The following is an 18,095-nucleotide window of genomic DNA, read 5'->3' on the forward strand; positions in this document are numbered from 1 at the left end:
ATGTTACTCCTAGCAACTGTGAAAACACACCAGAGGATGCTCATTCCCCTTTCTAGACACTGATCATGTAAGCACCCTATAAGTATATCGGAGAAAAAGAATCTCTCAGTAATCTGAATAGCGCGCTCTGCTAATGCGTCCGGCTGTAGTGTCATAACATAGTTAGGTAGGGGTTTGAATCCAGCAGGTGGCAAGTGTGTGTGAAGGGGGGTAAGTGTGTGTGTAAGTGTGAAAGAAACATCCCTTTTGGCAACTGGGAAAATACACCACAGGATGATCATTCCACTTTCTAAACTCTGATGATGTCAGCACCCTATAAGTATATCAGGGGAAAGGAAACCTCCCAGTAATCCGAATAGCACGCTCTGCTAATGCGTCCATCTCTAGTGTCATAACATAGTTAGGTAGGGGTTTGAATCCAGCAGGTGGCAAGTGTGTGTGAAGGGGGTAAGTGTGTGTATATGAAAAAAACATCCCTTTTGGCAACTGGGAAAATACACCACAGGATGATCATTCCACTTTCTAAACTCTGATGATGTCAGCACCCTATAAGTATATCAGGGGAAAGGAAACCTCCCAGTAATGCGAATAGCGCGCTGCGCTAATGCATCTGTCTCTAGTGTCATAACCTAATTAGGTAGGGGTTTGAATCCAGCAGGTGGCAAGTGTGTGTGAAGGGGGTAAGTGTGTGTGTATGAAAGAAACATCCCTTTTGGCAACTGGGAAAACACACCACAGGATGCACATACCCCTTTCTAAACGATATCACAATTATGTATGGCTTTTGATTACAGACATGCCACGTGTGTTTTGCACACACAGAATGCCCATGTGTGTGGGTTGTCACTCACAATAATGCAAGACATTGATTAAACCAGTTATGGCAATGCACACATGATGTATGTGTACCAAATACACATATGTACCTGTGACCTTCAATAGTTACCATGTGTGATGCCTGCCACATGTGAATACATGGTATTTGCACAGAGTAACATTATGACCGTGGTCTTCTGTGCAGGTGCAGCATGTGGGATGTGTACATACAGTGTGAGATGTAGATGCTATCAGCCTAGTAGTGAGGGATGCACACCTGGTCTGGGGCATATAGTCTACATGTTGTTGATGTACAGGAGCTGCATGTTTTCACCTGTTGTGGGAGTGGTAAGACAGTATTCCATAGCAATGCAGTGACTGCATGCTAAGAACCATTCAGCTAGGGTTTTGTAGCTACACAAAGTCATTAGCATTCAGTAATTTGTCAGAATCCCTGGTGAGGGTCTGATGCCAACCAAGGTCAGGGGTCTACCAGCCTGTTTCACTTGCTCAGTGATCCCTTCCATGTTCCCTATCATGTATCCCAGTGAGGGACATCCCACATCAGCTGTGGTGGCATGGACAATGACTGAGTCATATGTGTCCATGCATCTGACTGACTTGTATGTTTGTGTTATGTGGTGAACCATAGTGCCCCATGAGCATATCACTGTGACCTACACCTTTTCCAGCCTGGTGAGCATTGTCTCACTGTACTGGACAATAAAAGTACCTAACACAACTGCGGCAGTAGTGTTGTATAGCTGTACAGACTGTGCTTGTTTGACACACAGAATTTGTGTGCTATGTGTTATGCGTGCTGTGTGCAGGCCTAATGTATGCCTGTGTGCCAGCTGCAGAGATGTCTGCCAGTCATGCAGGATGCTATCCTTAGGCGTCACAACTGACCTGTTGTGTTTCCATGCTTGTATTGCTGTCCGTGTAGGTCCACATCAGATTGGTATTGCTGTCACTGTAGTATTTCATGCCACCAGACAGGTTATGCCAGTACTGGGTTCAGAGTGCTTAGTCCACAGTTTGGCCATGTGTTTCCATCTCATACATGTGATGTACATCCATGGGTAGGGGATAGGGTTGACTGTGTACATGTGGTAGCTGTGACATTACTACATGACACACATATTCCACAACTGTACCATAGAGGTGACTGACAACTGACCTTTGCACATGCTACCATAGTATTGAGATTACATTGGTGATTAACAGCACATAGGGAAAATGGTGATAAAGATACATAGGTCCATAGGTTCGTACAGGGATGTCTGCCCAGGGCATGTATCCACCTTGCCAGAATGTGTGTGCCTTTCAACATGCATTGTGAATCTGTCTTGCTATGCCCTTTTCCAATGTTAGTATACTGTGCCTCTGTCTCACAGTGACACATAAGTGATACCCAGGGTAACCCTACAATGTCACATCCTGTCATTAATATCACTCTTGAAGATAGTCACTGAGTCAGTCTGCCTAACCTCTATTGGGATAATATTCCGGAATGAAGGGAGCCTCTGAGTTGTGAATGTGCCCCTCCAGCATGTCCTGTGTATATCACTCCTGAGGTTCAAGTATTTCCAGTGTGTATCCTGGTGGGATCTGGATATTCTGAGATGCAGCATGGCCATTAACTGAGGGTATGACCTGGCCTTCTATGTCAGGCACAGATTGCCTATGAAGAGGCAGTATGTCACTGAGTAGAGCTGCTGTTACTTTAACCAGTCAGTATGTGGCATCTGTTTGAGCCCTTTGATCCCCTTGTCGAGGTACATATGTGGTATCTCCAGTTGCTGCAGGTGTCTGGTAAGGTGCATGCCGAGAGGTTCATCATAGTCAATTATGGGCATGATGAGGGATGAGTAAAGTGGCACAATGTCCACCCCTGATCTACATGTGGATCCCATGATGATGTGGCCCATATAACATGCTTACCTAACCACTTTGTCCATGTTGTTGTCAAATGGTAGAATGCTATCAACCTGTGTACCCCAAGGTCCATAATTCCTTTGTCTGCACTTAATGGATTAACACATATGTGGTACATTGTGGTCACTCTGTGTTTGACAAAGGGAATGACTATACGCTTTCTGTCATTCACGTTGAGGCCATGGCTGTGGCACAAGTCATGTGTTTCCAAGAGTCCCTTTTGGAGGGTGCGTGTGTTAGCTGGTGAGTTGATTATGGTGTCCGGTTTGCAGTCACCTGCGACTTGCTGTGCCACAGTACTTCCATGTTGGCCTGTACCTATGATAAATATATAATGAAGATGACAGCTCCCAGGGCTGTGCCTTGTGGGACACCACTTGTACCAGGTTGGAGGCTGACATGGCTCCAGCAATTCTACCATGTGTGTTCTGCCCTTGAGCCACTGTGCAATACCCATAGTGACATAGGGGTTAATATGTACACTGGTGAGCTTCCTAGAATGCACAACTGGGGTATTGTATCCAAGGCTTATGCAAGGTTCAGGTAGGCTGTGTACACCTCCTTCCCTTGACAGTGGCCTTGGTGACTGTTTCAAAGAAATCAAACTGGTTGGAGAGGCAGGATTTGCCATTGACAAAGCCAAACTGTGTATGGTGACATGTCTGTAGGTCCACAATATCTAGATATGTGAGGTTCATGATGATCCTTGCCATAGCTTTGCAGACAAAGCTAGTCAGACATATGGGTCGAGTAGTGTCCAGGATCCATGAAGGCACCACCTGAATGTTGAGGGACCACTGTTGCTGTATGCCACTCTCTGGCCACATACCATGTATTAAGGCTGGGATTGAACAGTGGTGTTATGTCTGGGTGTAGCTCTTCTCATGGTTCATGTAGGACACAGCCTGGGACACTGTCTGGTCCCATTGATGCAGTGTTTATTGCTTTGGGAAGGGCATCTCTTACCTGAGCATCTGTGATGTCAGGGGGGGGCAGCACTGTGCCATGAGACATATGTGCCCTTTTGGTGTGGTGGGGGGAGAAGGCAGCATTGAACCTGTCTACTAGGATGATGGCAATGTCTGCATGTTTTGTATTTTGTGTGACATCTTGGATTACCTCTGAGCATATCTGGGTAGTACCACCCAGGTTACTAACATAACTACAGGCAGCCTTGTGATTATCCTCAGTGGCTTGTGGAACCCTCTCTCAAAGATGGCCTTACACAATCATATGGGTGCCTTTAGTTGTCTTCCAATACTCATCAGTGGTGCCTTCACATTTTGGGAGGTTGTTGTATCATGTAGTGGCGTCATCCTTCTATTGTATAGTGTGTTTATGGCTGGTGTCCAGCACCCAGGACATCTGCCTTTGGAGAATTGGGTCATGCTTTCATATATGGCTTCATGATCCATGCATTCCTGAATGTGTCCATAGAATGCCTTTATAGAGGTATCTGCAGTCTGGTCCATATTGTCAACAGGCCTTGTGCCTTTGAAGGTTTCCACATCATTTATGAGGGGTGTGAACTTGCTTGACATGAGCTGTTGACAGACGTGCCGCCCTCCAGACAGAGCACGGTGAGGGTCACAGTTAGCTACTTGTCGGGTGATAGCATGTGCCACATAACACAGGCACACAGGTCACTCCACAGCAAGTACAGCTATGAGGCAGACATTGTCCATGCTGGTGCAAACAACCTGAGACATACCTCCCTGGACCACATGGCAAGAGACACAGAGGAGCTCTTACAGCACCCTCTCAAACTCAGGACTCCCACACAGCCTTCATGCTGACACAGGACAGTTTAGATTACTCTGCAAACACCATCATACTGGGTGACGTTAGCTACCCAAACATAGACTGTGAACATTACACAAGCCACAATACCCAAGCTCTAGGGTTCACATAGATCATACATTCTTTGGCTATGGAACAGGTAACCAACCTTCCCACAAGAGGGGAAGATATACTAGACCTGATCATCACAACCATGAGTACAAACAGCTCACCACTCGGAGTATATCCCTCATTGTTGCAATCAAACCATATACTCATCACACTGGAGTACTGGATCCCCCACATATGCAAACCTCAAACACATCGATGTGTGTGTTGGAAATGTCCCTATTAGCAACTGTGATAGTACAGTACAGGATGCAGATTCCCCTTTTGAAACACTGATGATGTCAGGACTGTATAACTATATTACCTGTAGTAAAGTCCTCCAGTAATTTGCATAGCGCGCTCTGCTAATGCGTCTTTCTCCAGTATCATAATGTAGCTAGGTAGGGGTTTGAATCCTGCAAAAGGAATATATGTGTGTTAGTATGAGTGGGGTTTATGTGTGTGCACTATGCTGGGAGGGTTAACTGCCTTTTGACAACTGGGAGAACACACTACAGGGTGCACATCCCTCCTCTTACACACAGATGATGTCAGCACCCTCTAAGTACAGCATTAGCAGGAATTTCTCCAACTACTGCAAATAGCACACTCTGCTAATGTGTCTGTTTCTACTGTCATAACACAGTTAGGTATGGGTTTGAATCTTGCAAATGGAAAGTATGTGTTTTACTGTTGGTGGGGTTAGTGTGTGTGCACAATGATGGGGTGGGATGTGGCTTTTGCCACATGGGGCTATGCACTGCAGGGTGGTCATTACCCTTCACAAGCAGTGATGTTGATAGTACCCTATACAAACAAAACTACAAAAGAGAAGGTGGTGGTACCAATAACACATGTAAGGTAACACTTCTTCAAGTAATGTCCACAAAACGGAGTAGGATAATCAAACAATTCTTTTATTCTATACAGACAACATGACAACAGACAACTGCAAGTACTCAGTATAGTGTTACATGCTACTGTAACATGCACATATACCCAAATATACCTAGATAGTGCTCTGAAGCCTGAATGTGGCAAGTGTGTGGATGTGGGATGTGTCTGTGTGTGCATTTCCATATGGGAAACATGTTTGATGTGGCAATCAGGGTACTACAGTACCTGATGCACATTACATCTTTCAACCGATTAGGTTGCCTGCACCCTGTGAGTACAGGTAGAGAAGGGGACACCAGTAGTAAACAACATAGTGCACTTCTCAAATGTGTACCTGTCATGTATCAACAGCTACTCATGTAGGGTGATAAATAATGGGAATGGCAGGTGAGCGTGTGCATGTGTGTGGGTAGCAGGGTGTGTATAAATGCATGTGTGACAGAACAGTTACATATAGCTGAATCTACGTAACAGCACAAGATGCAAATTGCCATAGTCAATGTTAGCATGTGATGGTGTGCAGCTGGTACACTTTGGTAAGTAGTATGGGTGCATATAACAATTGAGGACAGTCATACAGTTACTGCAGCAGGACTGCTGGGATATACACACAATTATACTGGAACAGTGAACAGTTACCAACATGTTACTACTTATACACATCTATGTAGTCACCCTGTGCATCAGCAACGTGTTTACCTTTACCTGCACCGATGTTGTAGTATGCAGGAGGTGGCACAGTGTCATCATATGCACAGGGTGTGGGTTAGGTATGCCCAAGCCAGCCACTGGTAACACCAATTGACATGTGTGTGTATGTGTGTTTGTGAGGGGCAGCAGTACAGGGTGGACCGGTGTTGGTGCAGTGTGTGTGTGTATGTGTTTGCCCTAGGTGTTAGGTTTCTGCATGTGTGTAAGCACGCACACAGTCCCACATAATGGCTGCCATGTACAGGGTTTTGTGGACAGCCACAGACTGCACCTGTCAGGTCATCCAGATCAGTGTCTGTGGGCACGGACACGGTACCTGTGCCTGGCAGGGTGCTACGGGTCAGATCCGGTACTAACCCAGACTGGGTACTGTCATCGGAAGCAGGGGTGTGTTGACTGGACACAGTTCCCTGTTGGGACTGTCCAGAGCCACATGCACATGGTCTCCTGGGGCGTCTTGATGACAGCACAGACCCAGCATTGCTGGGGCTGGTGCTGGCACTTGAGGTGCGCGAGTGGGCGTGTTGTCGTCCACGGCCACTGCCAGCTGGTGCTGTTGCTGGCATACGGCCACGTCGACGTCGCAAACGCACACCATGGCCCTGGCCCATGGACATCTGGTTGTGGAGCAGCTGTTCTATGCCCCCACAACGTCTGTCAACGACATCTGTGAAGTTACGGATAGCATTCACAACGTCATGCATGCCATCTGTCATGGCTGTGCGACATTCTCTCAGCTCCCTCAGACCCTGTCTGGTGTACCTTTCCATACGTGCCTGTGCCTGCATGACAGTTCAAAACATAGTGGAGGTTGACATACCTCCTTGGGCACGTCGGCCAGAGGCAGTACGGCCACGGATGCCCCTACGAGAACCCATGGGCGACTGTCTGCGTGGTACCATTGGAGGCCCCTGCTCATGGCTGCCTTGTGGGGATGCATGTACCACAGGTACCACATTACCCTGATCTATGCCCACTGCAGACTGTCCATCACCTAGGGACAATGGTGACAAAGGATGTAACGGCAGGATGACTGTGCGCATTGACTGGGTTGAAAGCTGTGTACTGTCAATTGGCTGACCAATGGTGGACCCAGACACACCTTCCTGCACCATTACAGACATTTCATCATCATCAGTACCTAGGGCACAAGATTCAGGTTCCCTGCTGCAGGTCACCAGAGCAGCATCAGAACCTACAGGAGGAAAACATGGAACACAGATTACAGTCTCCATACATATTTGACAGAGATGCATTTCAATACTAATGCACAAATTCAGAAATGGACACATGCACTCATGGACACTAACACACATGCACACTTGGGCACAGGCACGCTTGCACACATGCACACCCCACAGTAAACACACACATCAGTACCGTGTTACACTACTCAATCTACTACAACTGTATTACGGGTATTGTGAACACAGTCACCAGCAAGTCTACTACAGAGTTACACTACTCTTCCTAGTTTTCTAAATTGCTTTACAGATAATGTTAAAAAGACTCACCAGCATGTATGGCCTGCCTCGTTGCTAGATGGGAGGGACCTGGAAGTGTGAAGAGAGTAATGTCAGTGGGCACATGTGTGCCATTTGTTTTGCACATGATACAGTACAGTAGTACACTAGTTCTCTTATACACATCAGCTGCACATAATGTCTGTATATATATCATGATAACAGATACATACCACATGCACACCTTATGCGTGCATGAAGTAACAGTGTACAGAACAGTCATATGTACATACCAGGGGTTAACTCTAATCTCACCCTTACCTCTCTTCAAACGACACCTCAAACTGTACTTCCCAAACCACTGGCTTTGTTCTGCTTGGAGTACAGGCTAACGTCCCTCTCCCTACCCTCTCTTTACCTTTAACCCCTCATTGTGCATAGAAACTAGCTTCTACCCTGTTTCTTTCACCTTGATGTCCTTCTATGCTCTGACCTACTTCTCCCATCCCTCCCACATCCTCTTGACTGTCTTCCTTCTTTTCCTCACTTCCCTTCTTGACTCCTGCCTCTTCCATATCATTGTATCTTTCATGCTCCTTCTACTTCTCTACCCTTCTGAGCCCTAACTATTATGTATCTGGCTTTTGCCTTATTGCATAACCGTTATGCTTTAGGTAGGATTGCTTTTAAACCAATGGTATATTGTGTATGACTCTAAACTGTTTGAGTTCCTTACATGTATGTTGATTTAGTTAACAGGCTGGTGTACAATTCTATCATGTTGGCTGTCTGTATTAACAACTTGTCTGTCTGCCTTTATTACGTTATGTGTGGAGGTTTTCTCCACAGGCCTCTACTGAAAATGGACATATATCCAGCTAGACTATCTGGGTCAACAAATGTAAAAGTAATAACAATAAATGAATATGGCATCTTACCTGCACGCTCAGTGTGTTGCTGCTGTGTGGATCCAACCTCCATCATGATGCATGGGTGTTGCTGTTGTTGTTCTGGGGCTGGATCCACAACACTTAGCAGTAGCCCCTCCTGTCTGGTGAGGGGGATGTGGGCCACCCCACCTGTGGCAACCTGTTGCCTGCGGATATCTGCAGCACGCTGGCGGACATTTCTTATCAAATCACTGCAGTGATGTCTCACCTGCTCATATGTCCTATCATGCATGCCAACATCATTTATCCTGCTAACGAGGTTTTGCCACAGTGCAGACCTCTCCTGCTGATTCTGGGTGGTGTGTGAGAACAGGATGGCATAGTCACGCAGCAGGCTCTGGTGAATCACGTCATCCTCTGCAGCAGAATATGATGGGTTCCTTTTTGGAGCCATGTCAAGCTGGAAAGGTACACAAACAGGTTATCAGCATAGTATCTCAACAATACATGGTACACATTCTGTACAGGGAGTATTAACTTCTACTTATTACTGCTTGGTTAAAACTTGATTACAGTGTAGCTATCATTCTATGTCATTTGTACTAAGCACTTGGCCTTCAGACCAGTTGTTTTACATTAGGGAGGTTGGTGGCAAGCACTGTGGTGGCAGGACACATATCTTTCATCCATTGAAGTTGGGAACTGCTGATTGAGGGCCCAGTGTACAAGTGTATTAGTTCTGGTATGGGCAGTTGGCCTTCAGGCCAGTTATTTAACATTAACAAGGTTTGTGGTCTGCACTCGTGTGTGACAATAGGCTGTACTCTGCCATTCATAGCTGGGGACATCTGGTTTCAGGTTTATAGTGCCTGCATATCTGAGCTGTATCTTACTGACATTGCTACACCTTGTTTGCTGTAGCAACCACTACATCCAGGCCTCCTGGATCTACCTTTGTTTATATGCTTGTTATTTGTTAGCTTGTTATTTCACTGGTATGCTACTTCCACATAGTACACAGCTTGTCAACACGTCTGTGACTCACTACTGATATCTGCATTGCTTACTGTACGTATTTCCATGTTACACATGACAGCAAGTGACTGCTTCTCATTGTTGCATTTACTTAATTGTGACACATTGCACTTAGGTTACCTGGCACTTGCTCACTGACACTTTTATATCAGTCAGCAGTTGTAGGTAATGTCAGTACACCCTCACTCCCCACTGGACCTTGTTTTCAATCATCAATTATTACAGAATTCAGAATAGTATTCTAGCATGTCCAGAGGTCAGTTGTCAGTTCCCTCCCAGTCCAGCTGGTGAGTGTGGTACTCCAGAGACAATGTTGGAACAGATACATGTACACAGACAACCCCCTCCTCCTAACAACAAATTCAATCTCATGTGAGTGATGCAACCATATACCAAACTGGAGGCTAGGCTCTGTCTACTCAATACCACCATAACCAGTCAGGTGGCCAAGGAGACCACACACTACACTTCCAGTCTCACATAGACCTACCACAACAGCGGACCTAACACATGATCACACATGAACATACTTGTAGGCTCGGACCACAGCTATGCCTATGCAGCAGAGACCTCCTAAGCAGACATCCATGCAACTACTACCACGGAAACGAACATGTGCAACACATATCACACAAAGCCAATGTGCTGAACACTCACAGCCATTAACAGTAAACAGCACACCTCATACACCTGTACTAGGTGCCTCTATCATCAGGCACACTAACATCACGTTCACCAGGCTTAACGAATTGTGGGTCACAGTGTGCAGCCTGTCGGCCACTATGACCTGCCACATAACACAAACACTCAGGTAACCCCAAGGCAAGTACAGGTCTGACTCAGTCAATGTCCATGCTGGTGTGAATGGCCTGACACATTCCTCCCTGGACTACATGACATGAGACAGTACAGAGCTCTCTGAGCACGTAGCCCAAGACAGTTTGACCCTGACCTTGAGTAGCATCCTACCCTCACCTAGAACCATGCCACAATATCAAGGCACGATGATCCCTTCCAAACAATTGACTGACATACTGGTGTCATTCACAGGTGTGCCAATGCCTGCCATCTTGGGGTGGTATGCTTTGCTAGGGACAGCTTGCACCTGTCGCCCCTGTCCTATTGGAATTTGGCGGAGCCTCTTGCTACACCCATAGTGCCTGTATTAGGCAAGGCTCATAAGGCAAACCCACATCCATTTGTATCACAAAGGATGAGGAAGTAAGAGTGATGCTACTCAACACCAGAAGTCTAGACTTAAGGATGCACGCACTCAAAACCCTACTTGACATTCTGGACATCGATATCTGTGCATTAACATGTACCCGTTTCAGGTTTCACAGGAGCACACCAGTACTACCAGGTTATAGCTGTTACCATTCTTGTCAGCCCCAACACTTGAACAAAGGAGGGGGAGTATCAATATTCAATGCAGATTCCCACGCCTCCACATTGGTGGCACAGTACAACATAGGTGTTAGGCCATTGAGTACAGAAGACGTAGTTGGGGACCTGGGGAAGAAACATGGTAGCGGTCTGTCATTTGTCAACCACATGGCCAATGTGGATTGAGAGACATGTTATATAGCCCAGCTAATCATGAGGGATTCACATGTATGGCAGTGGAGGTCATTGTGCCTCTTTACTCATCCATCATCAAGCCTATAATTGCATACAATGCACCTTTTGGGATGTACCTAACCAGACACCCACAGCAACTGGTACAGGACAACAGTACCTCATCAAGGGGATGCAATGGCTCACACAGATGTCATATGCTGCCCAGGTAAAGTAAATCCAGCTGGACTCAGTGGCTTATTGCCTGTTCAGAGGCAATCTGTGCGTGCCATATACAGCCATGTCCTACCCAGCAGTAATGAACATGCTGCACCTCAGGCAATCAGAGTCCCATACAGCCACATGCTCAGGAGAGCTGGACCTCAGCACTGACATACATGGACATGCTGGAGGGGCATATTCCTAACCGAGAGGCTCCCTTCACTCTGTAATGAGCTCACACTACAGGTTAGGCAGAGTCCCTCATTGACTCTCTTCCATAGGAATCTGGATGACTGGCTGTAGATCATAGTTGTACCCCAGGTATCACTTCTATGTCACTGTTAGACGGAGGCACAGTATACTAACATCGGACAAGGGCATAGCAGCATAACTTGTAATTGGGTGGCGAAAGACAAACACATTCTACTAGGCTTACCAATGCCCTAGGGCAAATAGTCTAGTATGAACCTATGAACATGTGTGTACTGCTATAGTACTTCTGCCATATGTTGCATGTGTGTGTGTTGTGGGGGATGCACAGGTAATGGCCAGATACTACTGCACAGGCGACACATCTGACACATTCTGGGTGTTCATCCCTACATACTGGATGTGTGTTGCCATCCAACCCAACCCTGTGATGTGCACACATTACTCAGCCTGGATTTACAAATCCGAACAACACCACAAGCACAGTACACTACCTTGCTATGTATGCATTTAATTACACAGTTATTCAGTAGTTATGACAGTGATGCTATCCATGCAGCCCATTGGGCCAGTGGAAGCCACAACACACACCACCAGCACCTTTGCATATGCTTACCACAGACATCCCACATACTGCATGTACTGTGCACACACATATCTACCCAGAACAACTGCACACCACTTATTAATCCTGTCCAGTGGAGTACAGATACAGGCATATTGTATAACAATAGTAGGAGGCTACTGCAGCACAGGGCAGATTCATATGACAGCAAGGCATCTGTGGTCAGCAGTGTTAAGATGCTTCACATTCACCAAATGCACAGATATTGGCTACATTGTTGCAGACAGTTTAGGTGCAGGTACCCCCCCCCATTCTTCTACACATGTGGTATTAGTTATCCCAGATGACTGTCACCCCCCTATCCTCTCACATGTCCAGGTGAGAGCCACCTTCATCATTGCGGAACACATAGCATCACTGTTACGAAATGGTATCTCTGGATGTGTGCTACATTCACCCCTGGAGGACATAGCACCACATGACAGACTGATATTAATCCCTGGCCATACTACAGGATATGTACCTGAACAGTGCCATACATACACAGTGGTCCCACACCAATGAGGAGGAACCTCTACTGACCCTGGGAACTACTGCATCATATGCACAACTGGCCTTGTGTTCTAAGCTATGGAAGTGTTAAGTATGGGCAACATGTACAGCAATATTACATATGTTTATATTTCAGGACTATGTACACACAACCTATCTCATGGACATACCTATAGATAGTGAACTATGATACATTTGGAGGTGTCACAGTATACACAGGATTAACCTGCTACTTTGCATTACCTGTGTTTGTGGCAGCTGTTGCTGTGCCAGTGGTGCTTGATGCTGCTTGCTCCTTGCTGCTTGCTGCTTTCTGTTTGCTGCTTGCTGCTGCTTTTGCTGCTGGCTGTCGTTATATTTGTTTGTTTCTCTCTCTGTCTCTCTCACTCTTTCTCTGTAGGTTTTGTGCAATGAATGTATTGCATGAGTGTAGTGTGGGTACTCAATGCTTTTGTAGGTATCTGCATAGGTCCATGTGATGGCCTCTGCACCAATTGTAAGACAGCATTTGCTAATTACATGCAGCCAGGTGTGTACTGATTGCATGTCTCACTGTGATTTCAGGACACTGCTATAAAAGGGTATGTGAGATAGGCGTTGCCCTTTCAGATTGTAGGGCGTGGACCATGCTGGTATGCTGTTGACAGTGTTCTGTGAGTGTGAAGGTTAGTACATCTCCCATGCTTCATGCTGTGTTGTAGATTCAGGTTGCTGCATTTCTCTTGCCTGTTCCCTGTAGTGAGTGTGTCTGCATACTGACACTTACAACTATATGTCATATGTATTGCTATATAAATATATATATATATATATCTGTGTACATATACATACTTTCATATATGTACATTAGCTGACATTATTGGGTACAAGCTAACATTTAGCAGGGCTGTTTCTATTAACACTACACTAGTATGAGAATCTAGTAATTGGGACTATAAACATCTGCCTGACATGCTTTGGGTAGTACACATACTATATTGCCTTTATCTTCATTCCTACTATTACATGTTCCACTTATTTAGCACTATATTCCTGTATGATAGTCATGGCTTAGTGGTAGGTCATACAGACTAGTGTTACAATGGTCTTGTGGTAGGGCCTACTAGTATGCTTATATTCTGCTTTTGACTTGAGTATAGGGCCTATCAAACAAAGTGCTGGAGGCACCTTTAAGCAGTTAAAGGGGTTAGTAGGTCTCACAGGAGCCAGGCTGTGTTGCAGATTCTGGTTGCTGCATTTATGTTCACTGTTTCCTGTAGTGAGTGTGTATGGATACTGACACCTACAACTATCTTTCATATGTATTAATATATATTTATATATATGTATGTGTAGATATACATACCTTCATATATGTACATTACCTTACTTTATTATGTACAAGCTAACAAGTAGCAGGGCTGTTTCTGTTAACACTGAACTAGTATGGGAATCCAGTAATTTGGCCATTGAAACTCTACCTGACATGCTTTGGATAGTACACCTCCTATATTGCCTTTATACTGATTCCTACTATTACATGTTATATTTATTTTAGCACTGTGCTCTTGTAAGGCTGGCATGGCTTAGTGGTGGGTCATACAGACTAATGTTACCAAGGTCCTGGGTTTGAGACTGACAGTGGGAAGTTATTTTTATTTGCAAGCTTTCAAACTGAGTACAGGGCCTGTCAATCAAAGTGCTGAGGCCACCTTTAAGCAGTTAGAAGGGTAAGTAGGTCACACAGGGGTCAGGCTGTGTTGCAGATTCAGGTTGCTGCATTTATGTTCACTGTTTCCTGTAGTGAGTGTGTATGGATACTGACACCTACAACTATCTTTCATATGTATTAATATATATTTATATATATGTATGTGTAGCTATACATACCTTCATATATGCACATTACCTTACTTTATTATGTACAAGCTAACAAGTAGCAGGGCTATTTCTGTTAACACTGAACTAGTATGGGAATCCAGTAATTTGGCCATTAAAACTCTGCCTGACATGCTTCAGATAGTACATCTCCTATATTGCTTTTATACTGATTTTTACTATTACATGTTATATTTATTTTAGCACTGTGTTCTTGTAAGGTAAGCATGGCTTCATGGTAGGTCATACAGACTAATGTTACCAAGGTCCTGGGTTCGAGACTGACAGTAGGAATTTATTTTTCTTTGCAAACTTTCAAACTGAGTACAGGACCTGTCAATCAAAGTGCCATAAAGGCACTTTTAAGCACTTTAAACCAGGTCTGCGCTGCTTTGCGGAGCTCATGCATGCGCACTGGCGGTGAGCTCCGCTAACACAAGCGCACACCAGCTAATTTCTTTGAAAGAAAAGAAAAGGGGTGACAGGAAAGTGGTGAAAAGGGGTCACAAAGAGGGTAAGACAGTAGGGAAACAAGCGTGGGATTTGCAGGAGGGATGTAGGTAAGGCCCATAGATGCCCATGTCTTTGGCAGCAACAGCTGTGCATTTCCATGTATTTTGGTGAGACATTGGAAACATTTCACCCCTGAGAGAGGTGTCAGGACAACATTAATATTTGTTGTACAGCCAATTGTAATTAACTGTTTCAATGTCAAGCAGACATGTGTGCGACATGGACAGCTATGTATGGGCGTAATTTTTTGTGGGTACAGAGTGCCCTTTTTATTCAGGTGAGAGTGGTATGTCAGGTGAAGGAAGTCAGTATACCTGGGGAGCTAGGGTGGGTAGGTTAGCAGACAAGACAGACAAGACGATACAGGGCGGTGTATGACACACGTGGGGGTTACACAATTGACGGGACGGAGGTTGGGATATCCAAGATGCATGAGCCCACAGATGGCAACAGTGGAACTGATATCCCCACCCATAGGCAGTTGCCACTGTTCCTTCACAGCCCAGGATGGGGCTGTGCTGGGGGCTGTGTAGGCGGGGCAACGGCCGGGGCCGTTAGCTGTGCCACACGAGCCTCAAGCTGGCGTAGGGGCCCAAGAATAGAGTCTTGGATCTCCCTTCGCACCACAGACCGGACACCTTGGAGGGTGAGTGGACGAACCCCTCCGGCCACACTTGCAGAGGGGGGACCGGCCCCATCCCCTGCAGCTCTTCCACCCGAAGGTGGCACAGGGCCACCGGAGGGGGGTCCGGCCTGAGCACTAGTGCCAGGTGTAGTCGCCAGCTGAGGTGGGAGAGGTGGGTCCGCTGGGACCTGCCTTCCCAAGCATTCTAGGTTTGTGAGTAGTTATGTTAGTTTGGGTTAGTGGCATTTTATTCCATTCAGATTAGTTGTAACAGCATGCACTGGTATTCCCATCAAACAAACACCCAGATATTAACACCATTGAACAAGGGGCATATCAATATCACATGCATTATTTGAACAGAAATACACAGTCAAACAACATGCAGGGTTGATTAATGGCAACAGGCCATCAAATTTGCAGGTATGAACAGGGCACATGCACGAACAGACATGCATATATTTTTGAACGGACAAATGTCCATGATTAATGAAATGTTCACATACCATTATTTAGTGGGTATTGTTATATGGAATTATAGGGTTGGGTGGAGATAGAAAGTGATGACACATTCATATGTTACACATTGATTTACATTTGTAATAGGTACACAATTAAGTTGAAGCTGATGTTTCAAAATAATTTTTATTTGACTATCATGCTAGACCTGTTACAAATACATCACTATCCTACTTATTTTGAATTTGATCAGATACATCATCCTGCTACACTTTGATGACAGGACAGGGGACAACTATGGCTGTTTAGTCTGTCAAATAATCATTCATTCTATCTGCAAATTGTTTACTGTGATCACCATATACAGAATTTGGCCTAGACATTCCAGATTCTGACACACTCAAATCAGTTTGAGATATTAAGTTGTACTTCCCACATGCATTTAGTTCTGTAGAAACACACTGGGGCTAATATATTCAGGGGTTATTACTACTTTATTTATTCATACATGACCCTTTCTGTCACTCTCACACATCCTGCAACTTCACAGTTCAGGTTGCTACTTCTAGGCTTTGTTCACATGTTAGACTGGTGGTGATTCAAACACTTTCCAACAGCCTCACTTCTGTCATGATTCAGCATTTCAACAGGGGATATATCTCACATGTGACTACCTCAGATTCTGAAGCTGTACTCTTGAGACTACTGCAGGTTACACTATTTTAATTAATGGTGGGACATCTGTATTACAGCACTGTTTAATTCTATCAATTATATTTCCAGTTACACTTGCATACTGATGAACTTGTTGCAGCCATACCTGCAGACTTTCAAATCTTGCTTGCACATTATATTACTTTTAATCAATACACTGCAGTGTTCTGATACATGCTACAGTATAATATTTATTTACAAGTACTGGGTGGGGTTACTAACCTGCATGGTGGCGCAGCCGCACCAGCCTACGAGCATGCATCTCGCGGTTCATAGAGCGGACACCTGCAGCTGTAATACGAAAGAAGTAATATTGGACTACACATCTCCATAGTATCAGCCAGTTGAAATCCTTACATACATAAGTAAAATGTAACTTACTCAGTAGTGGAGCGTTGGGCATATCCCGGGCCTCCTGGATCCATTCGGTCAACTGGTCTTGCTTGCATCGCTTCAGGTCCGCATGGTGGTGACGGACCTGCTCACCAGTGCATGGAATGCCAGTAGCACTGGTCAGATCACGAGCCAACTGGTCCCATGCCTCTGCCCTGTACGCTCCCCATGAGACCTGGCCCTGCATGAGTTGGGCCTCGTGATGATGGACAAGGAGCCAGACCATGTATCTGGACTCCTCAACGCCCCAACGCTGTGCTCGAAAGCAACGTCCCTCACCTACTCCACTCATTCTGACTGCAGGTCTGTTCTACAATCGTTTCTGCTGTATATTCCCGCCTATGGGGCTTATATATGCTGCTTTTCCCGCACATTTCTCTGATTGGCCGTTTTGGAATTGTATCTACTTCACTGAAAATGCTTTATCATGCTCCATTCTGGATTTTATCCCATATATATGCTATTTCTGCATTCCTAGGTATTGCTGTCATGGCTTAGTGGTTTAGTACCTTGACTCTAGTGCATGGTATCCTGGGTTCAAATCTGGCAACTGATTTTTGATTTTCCTTACAGAACTGAGTTGAGGACCTGTCAATCAAACATGCCAAAAGCACTTTTAAGCACTTAAAAGCAGGTCTGCGCTCATTTACGCGGAGGTAACGCATGCGCACTGGCAGTTAGCTTGTGGGAGCGCCGCGCAAACGGTGTGCACTGGGGTAAACCTTAATTGGCTAGTGACACACATGTTCAGCTCAGCACAGCTAGTTGCAAACAGTTTCAGCCTGTTAAAC

Source organism: Protopterus annectens, chromosome 5.part1 (assembly GCF_019279795.1).
Source record: "Protopterus annectens isolate FY-2018-M chromosome 5.part1, PAN1.0, whole genome shotgun sequence".
NCBI classification, from domain to species: domain Eukaryota; kingdom Metazoa; phylum Chordata; order Ceratodontiformes; family Protopteridae; genus Protopterus; species Protopterus annectens.